This window comes from Aegilops tauschii, chromosome 1 (genome assembly GCF_002575655.3).
Source record: "Aegilops tauschii subsp. strangulata cultivar AL8/78 chromosome 1, Aet v6.0, whole genome shotgun sequence".
Taxonomy (NCBI): domain Eukaryota; kingdom Viridiplantae; phylum Streptophyta; class Magnoliopsida; order Poales; family Poaceae; genus Aegilops; species Aegilops tauschii.
Window position 1 is genome coordinate 271911413 of NC_053035.3, and position 16802 is coordinate 271928214.

General features: G+C 44.0%; 1 pseudogene; it reads left to right on the forward strand.

Annotated features, from left to right (window-relative positions):
- The first annotated feature begins 558 nt into the window (after positions 1-558).
- Positions 559-16651, forward strand: LOC141028854 (uncharacterized; annotated as a pseudogene).
- The last annotated feature ends 151 nt before the right edge of the window (positions 16652-16802 follow it).

The window sequence follows — 16802 nt, forward strand, 5'->3', positions numbered from 1 at the left end:
CTGGATCGGGAGGGATCCCGAGGAAAACGGAGTGGCGGCAACGGGTGAGGGAATGGATGGATGGGACAGCTTAGGGCTAGGGTTAGGTTCTTTATATAGGTGGTTGGTTATCTTAGGGTCTATTCGGTCCCTCCGATCGTAATCGGACGGTCCGGAATAAATAGGTTAGGAAAGCCTAAATAAGAATTGAAGATGTTTTATAGATGTTTGGGGATGATCCGAATCCAACGGTCATGACTGCCCGGGTCGGGTTCGGAGAAGTTTCGGACACGCACGCGAGGGGTTTGAGTATTGTGTAGAGAGGGTCAAGCGGTCGGGCAACAAACGAATGGTCGGTCTTGAGAAAGGTCAACACAGACGAGGAAGAAGCGGCAACTATCAACGGGTGCAAGTTTTTTAGAAAACATGCGATGCAATGCTCATGATGACATGATGAATGCAACAAACAAAAATAAAACACACGGCGAACACGAAATATATGGAAGTCTTCTGGAGCGTCGGTCTCGGGGCGTCACACTGACATCTCAAATGAGCTTCAAGCGCTTGGTGCCACTGACATCACCGACCATGAGGTGGTGAAGAAATTGTTGAGATCGCTTGATTCCTCATTTGATACTCTGGCATTGATGATACAAGAACGTACTGATTACAAGTCACTTGATCCCGCTGATATCCTCAAAAGGGTAAATACTCACGAGTTCCATCTTGCTAAAAAGAGAGACCTCTATGGTTTGAGCTATGGCAGGTCACGTGCACTGAAGGCCAAGGCAGTTTCTGAGTCTGAAGATGAAGACTCTGGCAGCAGCCTTGGTGATGCTGAAGAACTGAGCCAGGAACTAGCACTGCTCGTGAAGAAATTTCAAAAGTTCTCAAGACGTGGTCGCTTTGGAAGATCCTCAAGGAGCAATGATTCCTCATCCAGTGACTACCAGAAGAGGCTTTGTCACAAATGCAAGAAACCTGGACACTACATTCAAGATTGTCCTCAGTGGGAAAAGGAATCAAAGAAGAAGAAATACAAGGATTACAGTTCTGATGATGCGAAGAAAAAGAAGAAATCCTCAAAATCGTCATCATGAAAATCCTCAAAGTCTTCATCTCACAAGAAGAGCAGCTCCAAGAAGGCTCGGGCATTCATTGGCAAGGAAATGGACTATGAAGCTGAATCTGAGGAACATGAGGAAGAGGAAGCATCTGAGGAGTCCGAGTCTGGAGTAGCGAGTCTAGCTCTCGCTACTGCCTTCGTCAGCAAGTCTATCTTCAACTCTGAAGAAAATGGCTTCACCAACAAGGCTGATGAAGGCAATGATGACTACGCTCCCACCTATTGCTTCATGGCAAAGGGTGCCAAGGTACTCAAATATACCTCATCTGAATCTAGTGAGAATGAATCTGATGAAAACCTCAAGCCCAACTACTCTAAACTTGCTAAGATTGCTGTGAAACAACAAAGGGCTTTTGAAAAGGTTCAAAACATGCTAGACAAAACTGATGATATGTTGGGTGAAGAAATGATCGCACTAAAACCTTGACTGAAAATCTTCAGAGACTTCAGACTAGGTTTGACAACCTTCAAGGTCATCATAACACTCTCTTATCTGATCATGAAAAGATTTCTTATGAATTTCTTCAAAGAAAGCAAGATCTTGAGAAGCTAAGAGTGAGTTATGAAGATCTTCAGAAAGAGCGCGATTCATTACTTGCTCAACAAATCAGCGCTGCTCGGGAAGAATTTGTTCCTCCATGTTTGAAATGCATTGAACGTGAATCTGCTAATTCTTAACCTGAATGTTCAAATGCTTCTAATGCTACAAATTATTCAACTGTCTCTGCTATCACTAATTCCTCATCTGAGGACATTGCTAGTATCACTGACGATGCAGGGCTGAAGGAATTGTACATGACAGGCATGTACAAAAGCCTCAAAGGGCATCAGACTCTTTGTGATGTGCTTAAAAAGCATATCCTCAACAAGAACCCTAGGAAAGAGGGTATTGCCTTTGAGAGGAAACTCAATGCTGATGGTACATATTGGAAGCCTGAGCAGTACCCCAAAACCTCATGGGTTGCTGCAAAGGGACCTCCAGTTGATCCATCTAATTTATCTGGCTTTACATGTGAATCTTCTCATTCTTCTGATAAGTCATTTGACTCCAACTATAAACTGTTTAAAAAACAGAATGGTGAAGTATTTGCTAGATATGTTGGCACTAACTGCAGGAACGGTTCTCCTATGAAGAAAATATGGGTTCCCAAAAGGTGCCTTGAAAGTCTTCAGGTAAATGTCCTCATGACACCACCTGTGAAGAACAGGAACCCCCGATCAAATTCTTCATATGGATCCAAGTCCTCATACGGATCGAATTCCTCACGTGGATCATATTCCTCAAAAGGATCAAAGTCCTCATATGAACATCATCGTGCTAACAACTCTGTTTCGCAGGGAAGAGCTAAGGGCTATGAATATGAGCATTATTCTTCTAATCATTATGTTCATAAGTCCTCGAAGAATTTCTCTGCTTATTCATATGCTTACCCTAACTCCTCTTATGTGAAACGAAATGGATTGGCTTCTATGCCACCTTTCTCGTATGGAGCTCGCAGAGTGATGAACTCTTTGCCACCCCTTCAGATGTGGGTGGTGAAGAAAAAGGACTAATCTCTTATGTAGGGTCAGGTCTCCAGGCGTGCTCAAACGTCTGAAGAATTTGCTGGAGACCTGAAAAGTGCCTGAAAGGACGCAGGCTAATCATGAAGAAATGAACTTTCATTTCTCACGTCCTCATACTATTTTAACTGTTGCATTGCTTGATGAAATTGGTCTGATGAATTGTGATATCATATTCTTCACTGATGAAGTATATGAAGTTCGTAAGCTGCACTAATTCATCTGCAGGATGATCAACCCAAAGCCACTGAGTGGGTCCTTGATAGTGGATGTACAAATCACATGACTGGTGACAAGAATCTATTGATGGATGCTCCCTTATCACCATCGCATCTGAAGCATATCATCTTCGCTGACAAAGGCAAAAGTCAGGTATTGCGTCTAGGTAAGGTTGCGATCACAAAGGATCGACACATGGACAAAGTCATGCTTGTTGAGTCCTTAGGATACAACCTCATGTCTGTCTCAATGCTTTACGATCTTGATATGGTTGTTGTCTTTGGCAAGTATCGTTGTGTTGTGGTTATGGAAGCTGACAATTCCAAAGTCTTCGAAGGCTTTAGGAGAGGAGACTTGTATATTGTTGATTTCTCTACAGGACCGCAACCAGCCGTGTGCCTACTTGCAAAAGCTTCAGAAGGCTGGCTATAGCATCGACGACTTGGTCATGCAGGCATGAGGAATTTGCACACGCTTGTGAAGAAGAAGCACGTCATTGGCATTGAGAATGTCAAATTCCTCAAGGATCACTTATGCGGAGCCTGTGAAGCTGGAAAGATGACCAAGGCTAAGCATCCAGCAAAGACTATCATGACCACTACTCGACCATTTGAATTGCTTCATATGGATCTCTTCGGTCCTAACCATTACTCAGCAGTCACAAATGATGCATCTCTCTATGGCTTTGTTATTGTTGATGATTACTCTTGTTACACTTGGGTACATATTGTCACTTACAAACATGAAGTGCAGGAAGTCTTCAAACGATTTTCCTCGAGGGCTTCAACCAACTTCGGTGTGAAAATCAAGCACATCAGAAGTGACAATGGAACTGAGTTCAAGAATTCTGGTCTTAATGACTATCTTGATGAACTTGGTATTACTCATGAGTTATCTGCTCCTTACACTCCACAGCAGAATGGCGTCGTGGAGCGCAAGAACAGAACTCTTGTTGTGATGGCTCGCACTATGCTTGATGAGTACAAGACGCCTCGTCACTTCTGGATTGAGGCAATTTATACTGCGTGCCACATCATCAACAGGGTATATCTTCACAAATTCTTCAAGAAGACTGCCTATGAACTCCTCACTGACAAGAAACCCAATGTGAGTTATTTCAAAGTCTTCGGTGCTAAATGTTAGATTAGAGATCCTCATCACAATGCTAAATTTGCACCGAAAGCACATGAAGGTTTTATGCTTGGTTACGGAAAGGACTCGCACACCTACAGAGTCTTCAACAACGTTCTTCACAAGGTTGTTGAAACTGTATATGTGCGGTTCGATGAAACTAATGGCTCGCAAAGAGAGCACCTACCCTCTGTGATAGATGAACCAGCACCTGAGGAAACTATCAAGTTCAAGGCTACTGAGGATGTCATTCCTACCGAAGAATCAGCTGAAGAATTCATTCCAGAACGTGAAGAACGTCGAGCTAATGCACCTGAAGAAAATGCTGAAGAAAATGGTGCTGAAGAAAATGCTGATCAAATTCCTCGACGACAACCAGCTCATCCTCGCGTTGCAAAAGAAGTGCCAGTTGAAAAGATCATCGATGACATTGAAGCACCAGGTCCTCTCACACGCTCAAAAGCTTCACATTTATCTAACTTTTGTGCGCACTATGCTTTTGTCTCTATCATAGAGCCCACTAAGGTAGATGAAGTATTTTTGGAGCCTGAGTGGATTCAGGCCATGCAAGAAGAATTACATCAATTCGAGCTCAACAATGTCTGGGAACTGGTTAAACGTCCACATCCTCGCAAGCACAATATCATTGGCACAAAGTGGATCTACCGCAACAAGCAAGATGAAAATGGCCTTGTGGTGAGGAATAAGGCACGGCTTGTAGCTCAAGGCTACACACAGGTTGAAGGAATTGATTTCGATGAAACTTTTGCACCTGTTGCTAGACTTGAAGCTATTCGCATATTACTTGCTTATGCTAACCATCATGATATCACTTTATATCAAATGAATGTGAAAAGTGCATTCCTCAATGGTAAGCTTGAGGAAGAAATATATGTTGCTCAACCCCCAGGTTTTGAAGATCCAAAGCATCCTGACAAAGTCTTCAGACTCAATAAGGCCCTCTATGGCCTCAAGCAGGCCCCTCGGGCATGGTATGATACTTTGAAGGAATTCCTCACGAAGAAAGGCTTCAAACCCAGTTCACTCGACCCTACTCTTTTCACTAAATCTTATGATGGTGAATTGTTTGTGTGCCAAATATATGTTGATGATATTATATTTGGCTGTACTGACCAACATTATAGTGATGAATTTGCCTATATGATGAGTGAAGAATATCAAATGTCTATGATGGGAGAATTGAAATTCTTCTTAGGTCTTCAAATTCGTCAACAGCGCAATGGCATATTCATATCTCAGGAGAAATACCTCAAGGATGTACTGAGGAAATTCGGCATGCAAGATTGCAAAGGCGTCAAAATTCCGATGCCCACAAATGGCCATCTGTGCACTGATGAAAATGGTATTGACTTCGATCAAAAGGTATACCGCTCCATGATTGGTTCTTTATTGTATTTATGTGCATCTAGGCCATATATTATGCTTAGTGTTTGCATGTGTGCCCGATTTCAAGCTACACCGAAGGAATCACACCATAAGGCTGTGAAGCATATTCTTCGATATCTAGCTCACACACCAACACTTGGATTATGGTACCCCAAGGGCTCGGCTTTTGATCTCATTGGATATTCTGACTCTGACTATGCTGGTGATCGTGTGGACCGCAAGTCAACATCTAGTACATGTCATTTCCTCGGACGATCTTTGGTCTGTTGGTCCTCGAAGAAACAGAACTGCGTATCACTGTCTACTGCTGAAGCTGAGTACATTGTTGCTGGTTCTTGCTATGCTCAATTGCTGTGGATGAAGCAAACTCTCAAGGACTACGGCGTCAACATGAAGAATGTGCCTCTCTACTGTGACAATGAGAGTGCCATCAAGATTGCTCACAACCCAGTTCAGCACTCGAAGACAAAGCACATTCAGATTCGTCATCATTTTCTTCGTGATCATGTGTTGAAGGGCGACATTTCTATTGAGCATGTGAAGACTGAAGAACAGCTAGCCGATATCTTCACAAAGCCCTTGGATGAGAAGAGATTTAGCAAGTTGCGGTGTGAGCTAAATATCTTAGAATCTTCGAATGTTCTTTGAAAAGGACACTCATCCTAACACTTATGCAAAATTGATGACTTAGATGTGCAACACATGAAGAAACGTTTTTCTTCAATCAATGAAGAATAACACTCTAAGTGTGAAGAAATTAACGAAGAATTTGATTCTCGGAACACTACGACAATTGTACGCGGTGTCTGAAATCATCATTCTTATACGGTGGGTCACGCCACCACCAAAAGTTGAAAATCTTCTATTTGAGTTTTTCCTCAGTGAAATTCCTCAGTTGTTCATTTTCTTCAACTTTGCATTGTCTTCACTGTTTCCGTCGTTTTACTTCATTGGCTATATATATATATATATATATATATATATATATATATATATATATATATATATCTGTGTGTGTGTGTGTGTTTACGTCCTCTACAACATATATATCTGTGTGTGTGTGTGTGTGTGTTTACGTCCTCTACAACATTCACTTATGGCTAATTCTTCAAGTTGGTTTTTCTGCTAAGTGAATGTGATCGGACCCTTCGCCCTCTATGCTATACTCAACCCAATCTATTCACAAATTCTTCATGTGCGTTCTATTTGAAACTCGTTCAAAATCTTCACTGTGTCCTTGTCAGCTGAAGAATTTGCGAACGGAACTTTTAACTTATCTTATCCAAATTTTCGGCTTTGCCGCTCAAACCGTTCCGCATCCCACGAAATACTTATCAATTCACCCACGATCTAACACGATCTCCACTTCTCAGTACGTGGGTGACACATGTCAAGCGAATGAGAAGGGTCAGGGGCACGTTCGTCCAAAATCTTTGGGCGAACAGTTTTTCACCGTGGCTATAAATACCCCCTCTCCCCTTCCTCACTTCCTTTACTCCGCTCGACCTCTCTCCAGCTCGAGCTTCTCAAACCCTAGCGCCGCCGCTACTTCATCGTCGCCGGTGAGGAAGAGCTTCACTGCCTCGACCTCGTCGCCGCCGTACTCGCGCCGGCCACGGAAATCTTCACTCCGCCGCTGCCGTAGCCATCTTCCTCCGCCGAGTTAGGGCGTGGAAGATCTGCACAGATGAACTTCTCATCTCTACCTCACAGTTCGTCGCGTTCTTTGTCCAGGGTAATTAAAAGTTACTTTTACTGCCCTCTTTGATTCAAATGATTTCTACAAAATCTTCAAAGATGTTTATTCTTCAAATTCTTCACACACTAAACACCTCACATGTCATCTGTTCTTGATTCGTTTCTCTAAGCAATAATTTTTCTTCAAGATTCCTCAATTGTGTGGATCTTCGATCTATACAACTCTGGAACCTAAGACAAAGAACGCTTAGTGAAATTCTTCAAGACTCATCTGGTCAAATTCCTCAAACTTGTTTTTTTTTAACCTTCTGAGAACGCATATGACCTCTCCAAATTCCTCGCAACTATACTCTGTTCATAGGTACTCATGTCCGCTGCTGAATCTCTAGGTTCTCATCAACTTAACTCATTTGCAGCGTTCCTCGAAGAAAAGTTGCATACTTCTTCAGAGAATTCAATTGTTCAAATTCCTCATCTGAAGAAAATGGCTGATGGAAAGAAGCCACAGAAAGGAGGAAAGAGGCCTGAGGTCAACACTGCATTTGAAATCCCTGAGGACATCTATGCTGGGTACTGCACACCCCCTGAGGAAGATAAAAATCAGCGCAAGGTGCGCATTCAGAAGATAGAGAGGAGATGAGCAAGAGAGTGGACGGAGTACAGGTATGTGACTCCCAAGTACATGAAGAAATTCGCACTCAATCCTCCATGCCCAAGACCTCCGTTGGCACCTGGCCAAGAAGCTGATCCCACCAGCCTCAAGCGTGGTGAGGATTATCCTGATGAATGGGCCAAGCGCCAGGCCAAGCTGACTAGACAAGCCAGAGAAGCAGTGAGGAAATTCAATGAAGACTCTGTTGCTGCTACTGCCGCTGAGGCCTCTGTCAAGCCGAAGAAATCCATGGCAAAGAAGCCTGCGCGTAAGCCAAGTGCTTCACCTTCAATGCCCTCAAGGCCAAGTTCCTCAGTAATGCCCTCACGGCCAGAATCCTCAAAGCCCTCACGGCCAATTCCTCATGCTGCTCCTGCTCCTCCAAAATCCTTAGCTCCTCCGCATAAGTTCTCAGCTGCTCCGACCAAATCCTCAGCACCTGTGCATCTGGCCACGTGCCAAAGGACTACACGCATCTCTATTGCCTCTGGAGCTTCAGCTAGTTCCTCAGCTGCTCCAAATTCTTCAACAGGACCCTCTCTGCTGAAGACAAAGACCACTGCTGGACGAGGTTCTCGCCCAAGTCCTCACAAGAAGCAGGTCGCCTTCCAAGTGCCGTCTGAAGAAGACGAAGCTGATGATGAAGAACTTACTGAAATCATCAAAGATAGGCAAGTCAGGGCCGCTAGAGCCAAGGGCACAAATGTGCCTCTGCTTTTGGTCCAAAGTTGATCCTCGATTACATTGATCTCTGGCACAAGGACCCAAACACTCCTATGCCTGACTTCAAGCTGACTCCTGGCCAAAATCATATGCTGACTGCCTTCATGCAAGAAGAGAAATGGAAATTTGAGAAGGCCAGGCAGATCAAGAAAGCGCAGTACAGGAAGGAGAAATTCCTAAAGAACAATGTTGTCTCTATGACAACTGATGATCTTGTGAAGATCCAGTCTGAAATCAAAGTCCTCGGCGATGATTTCAATGCTTACTATGCTGATTGGCAAGGAGCAAAGGTCAGGTTTGTTAAACTGACCAAGAAGTTCACCTACAATGTTGCAGCCCCATCGCAACAAGAAATTCCTCAGACTGAAGCATCTGCTCAGCCAACTGAAGAACATGCCAGCACCGCTGATGACATTCAGGCTACTGAAGAAAATGTGAGTTCCAGGGCTGATGACTACATTCCAGCCGCTGATGAAATTGCCAGGGCATCCACTAGTGGTGCACCTGAAGAAAATGAAGAGGTCAGGGCAACTGCATCAGTTGTGCCTGAAGAAAATCAACCACATTCCTCTGCTCCTCCTGCGCCTACCCCAACTCCAATTCTTCCATCTGCATCAGATGTGAAGAAGACCAGGGCTGCAGAGCGTGCAGTAGTGAAGAAAAGGAAAGCATCAGCTTCATCAGATTCTTCAGCTCCGAAGAAGATGAAGAAATTGACCAGCTCAGTTGCAAACCCCATTGATGTTGTTCCGATCTCAACCATGCCATCAAAGGACCTTGTTCCTTTTGATGAAGAATATGTGATCCCTAGCGGATCTGATGAAGAAAATCCTTCTGCTGCTTCGTCAGAGCAGATGGATGAAGAAATTGAAGTGGATGAAATCCCTTCAACTCCAGCTGTTTCCTCGCCTATGCCTCAGTTTACTGCTGAAGAGGCCGGCTTTGAAGAAATAGAAGATGAAGACGTGGACATTGGATGTACCACACCAGTGATGAATGATGACTTTTGGGAAAGTCAGCACCCCAACTCTCCACTCTTCACACCTTTACAGCAAATTCCTCAGTCCCCTGTTGCTACTGAAGTACAAATGGGATCTGAAGAACCTCGTGCAACCCCATCTGTCCATGAAGAAATTCCAGCCACTAGTGCTGAAGAAAATGTACATGAAGAATTGAAGACCCAGGCTGTCACTGGAGTAGAAGCTGAAATTCCTCAGCCTGAAGAACCTGAGATTGCAATTCCTGAGGTGATAATGCAATTGACTGACACTCCTCAGCCCAAGCCAAAGGATCCATTCTCAAAGAAGCAGAAATTCAAGGCTGATGATTTCTTTGGCGAGCACGTGTTCTTCACAGACTACAATCCCTATGATTCTGCTCGTCTTAGAAGGAAGCGCTTCTGGACCGCCAGCCAGGCCAACTTCTATTCTTCACTGCTCTTCAACAAGGACAAAGTCTTCGACCATGAGCATATTCCTCATGTGGACATGGAATCACTGCCATGCTTCACTCCTGTTCTCAGTGTGCTTCATGACACATGCCTCCTCAACTTTTGCACAGACATAGTTGATTGGAATGAAGAACTCATTCTTCAATTCTACGCAACTTTGCACATCACAGGAGATCCTGACAATGTGAACTCCTGGGTTTTGGACTGGATGACTGAAAATACTCACTATAAGGCACCGGCCACTGAATTACTTCACGCCCTGCCCATCAGTTCTCCACCTGAAGGAGCTCGTTGCATGTACCAAGAACCTGAGCTTACTGATCACTATATGCAAGTGCTGATGAAGCCATTGAAACCAGGTCAAGCCTCAAGGACAAAATTCCTCGTGAAGGAATTGCAGTATGTACCAAGGACAGTCTATCGCATTCTGACGAAGACTATGAGTCTAATCAAAGGCCACGACTCATCTGATGAGAAAATTGTTGGCATCATGAAGAATCTGGTTTTCAACATCATTCATGGCATTCCTGTCAATTATCACGATTTCTTCATGAGGACTCTGGCAAATGTTGCACTTTCACCGTTTGAGCTGAAGCCTTATGCACCGTGGATTATGAGATTCATCAGAACAAGGTCTTCACTCAACTACAAAGCTGATTTTCAGAATCACCTCAACTACTTGCCCCCGATTGAAGTCCTCAAGCGGACCTATTCCTCAGCTGACGAAAAGGGCAAGGCACCAGCTGTTATAGATGAAGGCATTCGTCCATTGGATGGTCAATTTCGCAAGGCTGCATCTTATTCCACCAATGATGACTCTTCCACTCATGATTCTGCTGCCCATGCCTCCAAGCCAAATCCTCAAGCTACTGCTCCTCGTGTGATGACTGACCGTGAACTTCTGCTAAGTCTTCACCAGAAGGTGGATCGAAACCATAAATGGGTTAAGCGTCAGTTTGGTTCAATTCTTCACAACATGACTGCTACACATAATGCAGTGAAGAAAAACCATTACTACCTCCATGAAGTCTTCGGTCGCACCTGGGCTGTTCTGTCTCACATTTACAGCGAAGAAGATCTGAAGAACATGGGTCCCAAGGAGGACTTTGACTGGTCTGCACCTCCACCGAAGAAATACAAGAAGGTCAAGGTTCCTTCCTTGGTGGCCAGCTCCTATTCTTCATCGCGCGAAACTGATGAGCATGAAGACTTGGACGACACTGCGGCAGGCCCTACATCAACAAACGACCCCAACAACGCTGGCGCTCCTTCATCAACTTGATATTCTTCAGGGGCGTTAGTCCTCATTTTTGAACCTTTTGGTCATTCGATGACAAAGGGGGAGAAATTTGAGTTAGTCTTCAAGCAGGTCTATCTTCTATGGGCGTTTTTTTTCTAAGTTACAACTCTCGTTCTTCTGATGACTTTGTTGGATCGAGTTGTAAACTTAAAACTCTATGGTGGCCTGATACTTTTGCTGTTTCTTCTGCATGCTTATTCCTCGTTAATTTTATTGCACGCATGCTGAATTACATCAGTCACCATATTTCATCATGCATTTCAAATTCTTCATATATTATGTCAAATGCGTGTATGAATTATAAGATATAGGGGGAGATCTCCATGATTCAACTCTTCAAGTGTGCATTGCTTCAAAAGCAAATTCCTCATTATGCACATCTTCAGGGGAGTTCTTCTATATCTTGCAATCAAATTCCTCAATATCAGTATTTACACTTCATATGTTTATCCCCGTTGAAAACTTAACCTATATTGTCATCAATCACCAAGAAGGGGGAGATTGTAAGTGCATCTAGTACCCCTTAGTGATTTTGGTGTACTGAAGACTTATAGGTTAAGGGACTAATGTGTTTATGAGTGTACACAGGTCTATAAGTCTATGAGGAGTTTGATATTTATAGAGAAAGTCGACCCCTAAAAATGAAGTTCTTCGACTGAAGACTTTGGATTTCTGAAGACTTTGAAAGTGAAGAAATTGGTGTGACCTTGAAGACTTGGCATTCATTTGAGGAACATGAAGCGTGAAGACTTTTGTTTTCGTAGTTTCATTTTCTCTTTCTTGAGTCCTAGGAAACACCGTACTGTTAAAGGGGGTCGAGGAAATACTAAGGAGATATTTCCATGTGATGCTCAACTCAAAAATCCTACACCTACCAATCCCTTCGAGTGAAGCCATTGGAAATCCCATACAGTTTAGTCATATTCTTCAGTGACAGAGACGAAGTTCTTCTGGTCTCTGAGGAATTTGTTCTGACTGAGGAGTTAGGAATTCGCCAGTGCGGATTGCCTACACAGTGAGGAACATGACAGCCCTGAGGAATTTGATACTCAAATTTCTGACCGTTGCTGTGCTATGCGCCAGCTGTCCCAAAATATCTACCCACCTAACGGTCATATCATTGAAGGGCATTTATGTCTTATCATGTCGGGCTGCTCCCTAAGCTATAAATAGCCGCCCCCTACAACCACTAGCTGGTTGGCTGCTCCGAGAGAAACTGACATTTGTCATTTGAGAGCATCCCATCCTCCGAGGACTTTGAGCGAAAATCATCAAGTGAGGAAAACCCAAACCCAAACACCTACAAACCCAAAGTGATTGAGCATCACTGAAGGAGATTGACCCTGCGTGGATCTGACGCTTGTTACCTTTGAAGACTGTGCTTCTTCCAGATGGTTAGGCGTCATGGTCTAGAGCATCCAAGAGGAATTGTGGATCGCCGAGCGACCGAGTTTGTGAAGGTTCGGAAGTCACCTGAAGACTTACCACGAGTGATTGGACGAGGTCTGTGTGACCTTAGTTCAAGGAGAATACGGTAAGGATTATGTGTCCGGGACTGTGTGTCCTCAGGTTTAAATACCTAGCCGCTCCAACCAGATGTACAACTGAGACAACAGTTGGATCTGGTCTACCAAATCATTGTCTTCACCAAGCTTACTGGTTCTATTTCCTCAACTCTTTCATTTCCTCATTACTGTGTTGTGTGCTTGTCATATCTGTGTTTGAAGACTTTGACAGAAGACTTTCTCAATTTCCTCAGTTCAATTTCTTCAGTCTGTTTGTCTTCATCCTGTGCTATCCCGTGTTTACGCTTTTTGTACTCTGTGTTTGTCTTCATTTCATCATGATGACCATGCCTATGTTCTGCTATGCTTACTCTTGAGTACTTATTCCGCTGCAAGTAGTTCTTCGCTAAGGAATTTCCTCACCCGCAAATTCCTCAGTGAAGAATTCATAAAAATCGCCTATTTACCCCCCCCCCCTCTAGTCGATATAACGCACTTTCACCAATGCCGTGGATGCCTCCCTATGCTCATGTAGATCCATATCCATCATGGGACAGGTATGATACAAGGGCACATTCTCCATCTTATTTTAGACCATCTCATCAATATTATGCAGCTCCGAGAAGATCATCATTTGAACGATCACATGTTAAAGACCGTTTCAATCATAGGAAATCGGTCCAGAGCTCAAGGAAGAAGAAAGAGGTGGTCAAGCCAATTTACCGTGTTAAAAGAGATGGTCGTAAGAGTGCAACTTCAGATTTGATCTCAAATGAAAAAGAACCTGTTAAAGTGTTGACATTGGCTACTAAAGGCAACGAGACGAAGCAACCAATTATTGAGAGTCAAAGTGCCAAATCTGAAGAAAAGAAGTTGAGAGTGCACAAGGTCAAAACAGAATCACAGCCGAGATGCCCACTCAGTTTATCGTATTGGCAAAAGAGGGAATTACAAAATCTTAGTGCACAAGAGCGGAGACAGAAGAACATGGCATGGGTTCCCAAGAGGATCAATCATAACAAAAATGATGTGCATGCTTCTATTGCAATAAGTACAATAAAAGTGAAGAAAGAGAAGAATGGAAGCAATAAACAATTAAGCCGAAGGTGTGCATCACAACATCAAAATCTTCGGTTAGCACATCATCCATTTTCTTCAACCATGCCGTTGATTCCTTTGCCATGGAATTCATCCGTAGGTATGATCAATTACCCTCCATGGATTTATTTTGATACATGGATGCAACATAATATTCTATATCATGACAGGGTATTACCAAATCACTATACATTTGGTTAGTTACATTTTTGTTGCTAATACAATGGGGCTGAAATATTTTATTGCTATTTCATTTGTTTATTTTGACTATACATACTTTGGTGGGTGAATTCTACATGGACCTCATGGTAATGGCCGATACTTATCTATCGCCCTAAGAATATATCTAAGAATGTCCGGTGTGGTATTCTAACATCGTCCTTAGTTTGAGCAGAGACTGAAATAAGTGCTTGCAAAGGAATTTGTCAAATTGATGCCATTGAAGATATTATACATAAACCAATTCACCAAAATTGCAAAGTGAACTTACGTTTTGATTGGGTGTGCTTTGGCTTATTAGTTTTCAGAATTTACGTAAGGCCAAATCATGGTTGAGTTTATTATTGAGCATCATATTGACATCATGCATAATATTGATTTTAGCTTGATCTCTCTAGTACCATGGAGATTATATATTGATGGTTAAATTTGTAGCAATGGCCAAGGTGTTGGTGTTGTTTATTTATCTCCATATGGAGCTATTTTGTGAAGCCTCATGCCGCTTAAAATATTTTTGCACAATGATCAAAGCCGAATATGCATTGTTATTCGGATTGGAGCTTTGCCTTGCTATAGGTGCTATACATATTGAGGCTTCCGGTGATTCGTTATTAGTAGTGCAACAAATATCCAAGAGTTATCAACGTTTTGACGAATCACTTATAGTTTATCTTTTGGTATGTCTAGATGCAAGATTTACCTTGGGTTGCTTTAAAATTGTTCATATATCTAGACATGACAATTCGAAAGAGTTGGCACAGCAAGCATCCGGCTACTATGTTAACCATGGTGTATTGCATTTCTATCAATAGCCGATGCTAGGTCCTGTCAACATAGGCAAGGCCGAACCAAAGCCCACCGCTTCGACCACTAATAAAACTTTTATGCAGGCGAAGTAAGGATTGGAGGAAGTTAATTCTTGATTATCTGCAAAATCCTAGCGAAATGGTGAAAAATATGGTTCGGAGGATGGTTTTGATCTATGGAACCTTATCACCGGATCGTTATAGAAGCTGAGAAGTCTTCACCCAAGTTTGCATCAAGAGGTTCAAACAAGCAATGGCCGATATATACTTATCGTCCTAAGAACATGCAAAATAGCCGATGGAGTGTTGACATCGTCCTTAGAACAAGCTATGCAGAAGTTATTTTTCGGCACACGAGCTTTGCCGAAAAACAGGGGGGCATGTGTTGACACCAGATTTTGGCATGGTCGAAAACATAATTAGGAAGGCCTCAAATGGAAAAGTGTGAGAAAGTTCCGGATCGTCAAAAGGAGAAACTTTGATATTTGGGCCATAGCCATCCCGTCTCATCTCTAAGGCCGAAGTTGTGTTCGAAGTAATGAGATTTTGTATCCAGAATACTATTCGACTGATTACTCCCCCAATATGGCCTCATATGAGAAAATTTTCTACACGAATTGTCTTCGTCTCGTCGAAACGGTCGATTTTGATATAAAAAAAACGTCTTAATCTGAGGTCGTATGCAAAAGTTACAGTCAGTACAAGACGCTGCTGCACTGGATGGCCGGACACTCCGGGGACAAACCATCCGGGTTTTGATTTTCTGTGTGGATGGCTGGACACTCCGGGGACAAACCATCCGGGTTTTGATTTTCTGTGTGGATGGCTGGACACTCCGGGTATGTTCGTCCGGGTTTTGAATTTCGCTGCTGCAGACTTTGGAAAACAGCCGAAAACCCTCTTAAGATGGCCTCAGATCAAAAAACGTTTAACATGAAAGTTGTTCGTCTCGTCGAAACGGTCAAGATTGCTTTTGCGCTCGTTTCCATCCGAGGTCGTTTACTCCCCCAAACATGGCTCGCAAGGTGCAGCCAGATTTTACCGAACAGTTTTGGAAAGTTCGGACCAAACAAATCCGAATTGGACTAGGGTTTTGGACGTGAATTGAAGCTTTTTCCTTGCACGGGAAGTTCAGCCGCCTCTTATATACTTAAGGGGTGACGGCCGATTGAACAACACACAATCGAACAACACATCTACCATTTTTTATCTTTTATCTTTTCTCCTTAACTCTAGTTCTTCTTCTTCCTCGTTTTTCGTTCGTTCTTCTTCATTGCAGGGCGGCGAACCTCGAGGCCCTAGGGGCGGTCAGGCCGACCTAGGGCAGCCCATAGCCGCCGCGCGCCCTGACGGGGTCCCTCCCGGACGTGTGGGGTTTCGGGTCTACAAAAGCGCCCGCCGGATTGTCTTGCGTACCGCGCTTCCGGCAGGTCTCCTTCGACATGAGCTGCGGTGCATCACCCCCGGCGTCGAGGGTACACGGTGACGTGTTCGTGTGCGAACACCGGCACCGACCCCCGTCAAGACCAAGCGGTACACGCGGGAGGGTCAGCGTGCCACCCGTCTGGTACGGGGCGACACCGGCGCAAGAGCATATCTACCTCGAGCGCTGGCCGCGGCGCTGGCTGGCGGAGGAGCGGCTCGAGCAGTGGGAGCGCGACGAGGAGCGACGCGAGGCGGAGGAAGAGGAGCACCGTGCCCGCGCAGCCCAGCCGGTGGCGATCGCGCCGGCGCCGGAGAACGTCGCCACAGCCTGGCTGACGGCGTTCCCCTAGGCTGGGCTGGCGTCAACGCTCATCGACCTCATCAGCCCCAACGACGACGACGAGGACGCCTAGGATAGCGCGCGTCCTCCTACTTTTTAGTTTTATTAAATATTTTTATTTAATGTAATGTGGACTCGCGAACTCTCGCCGGTCTTTGTGG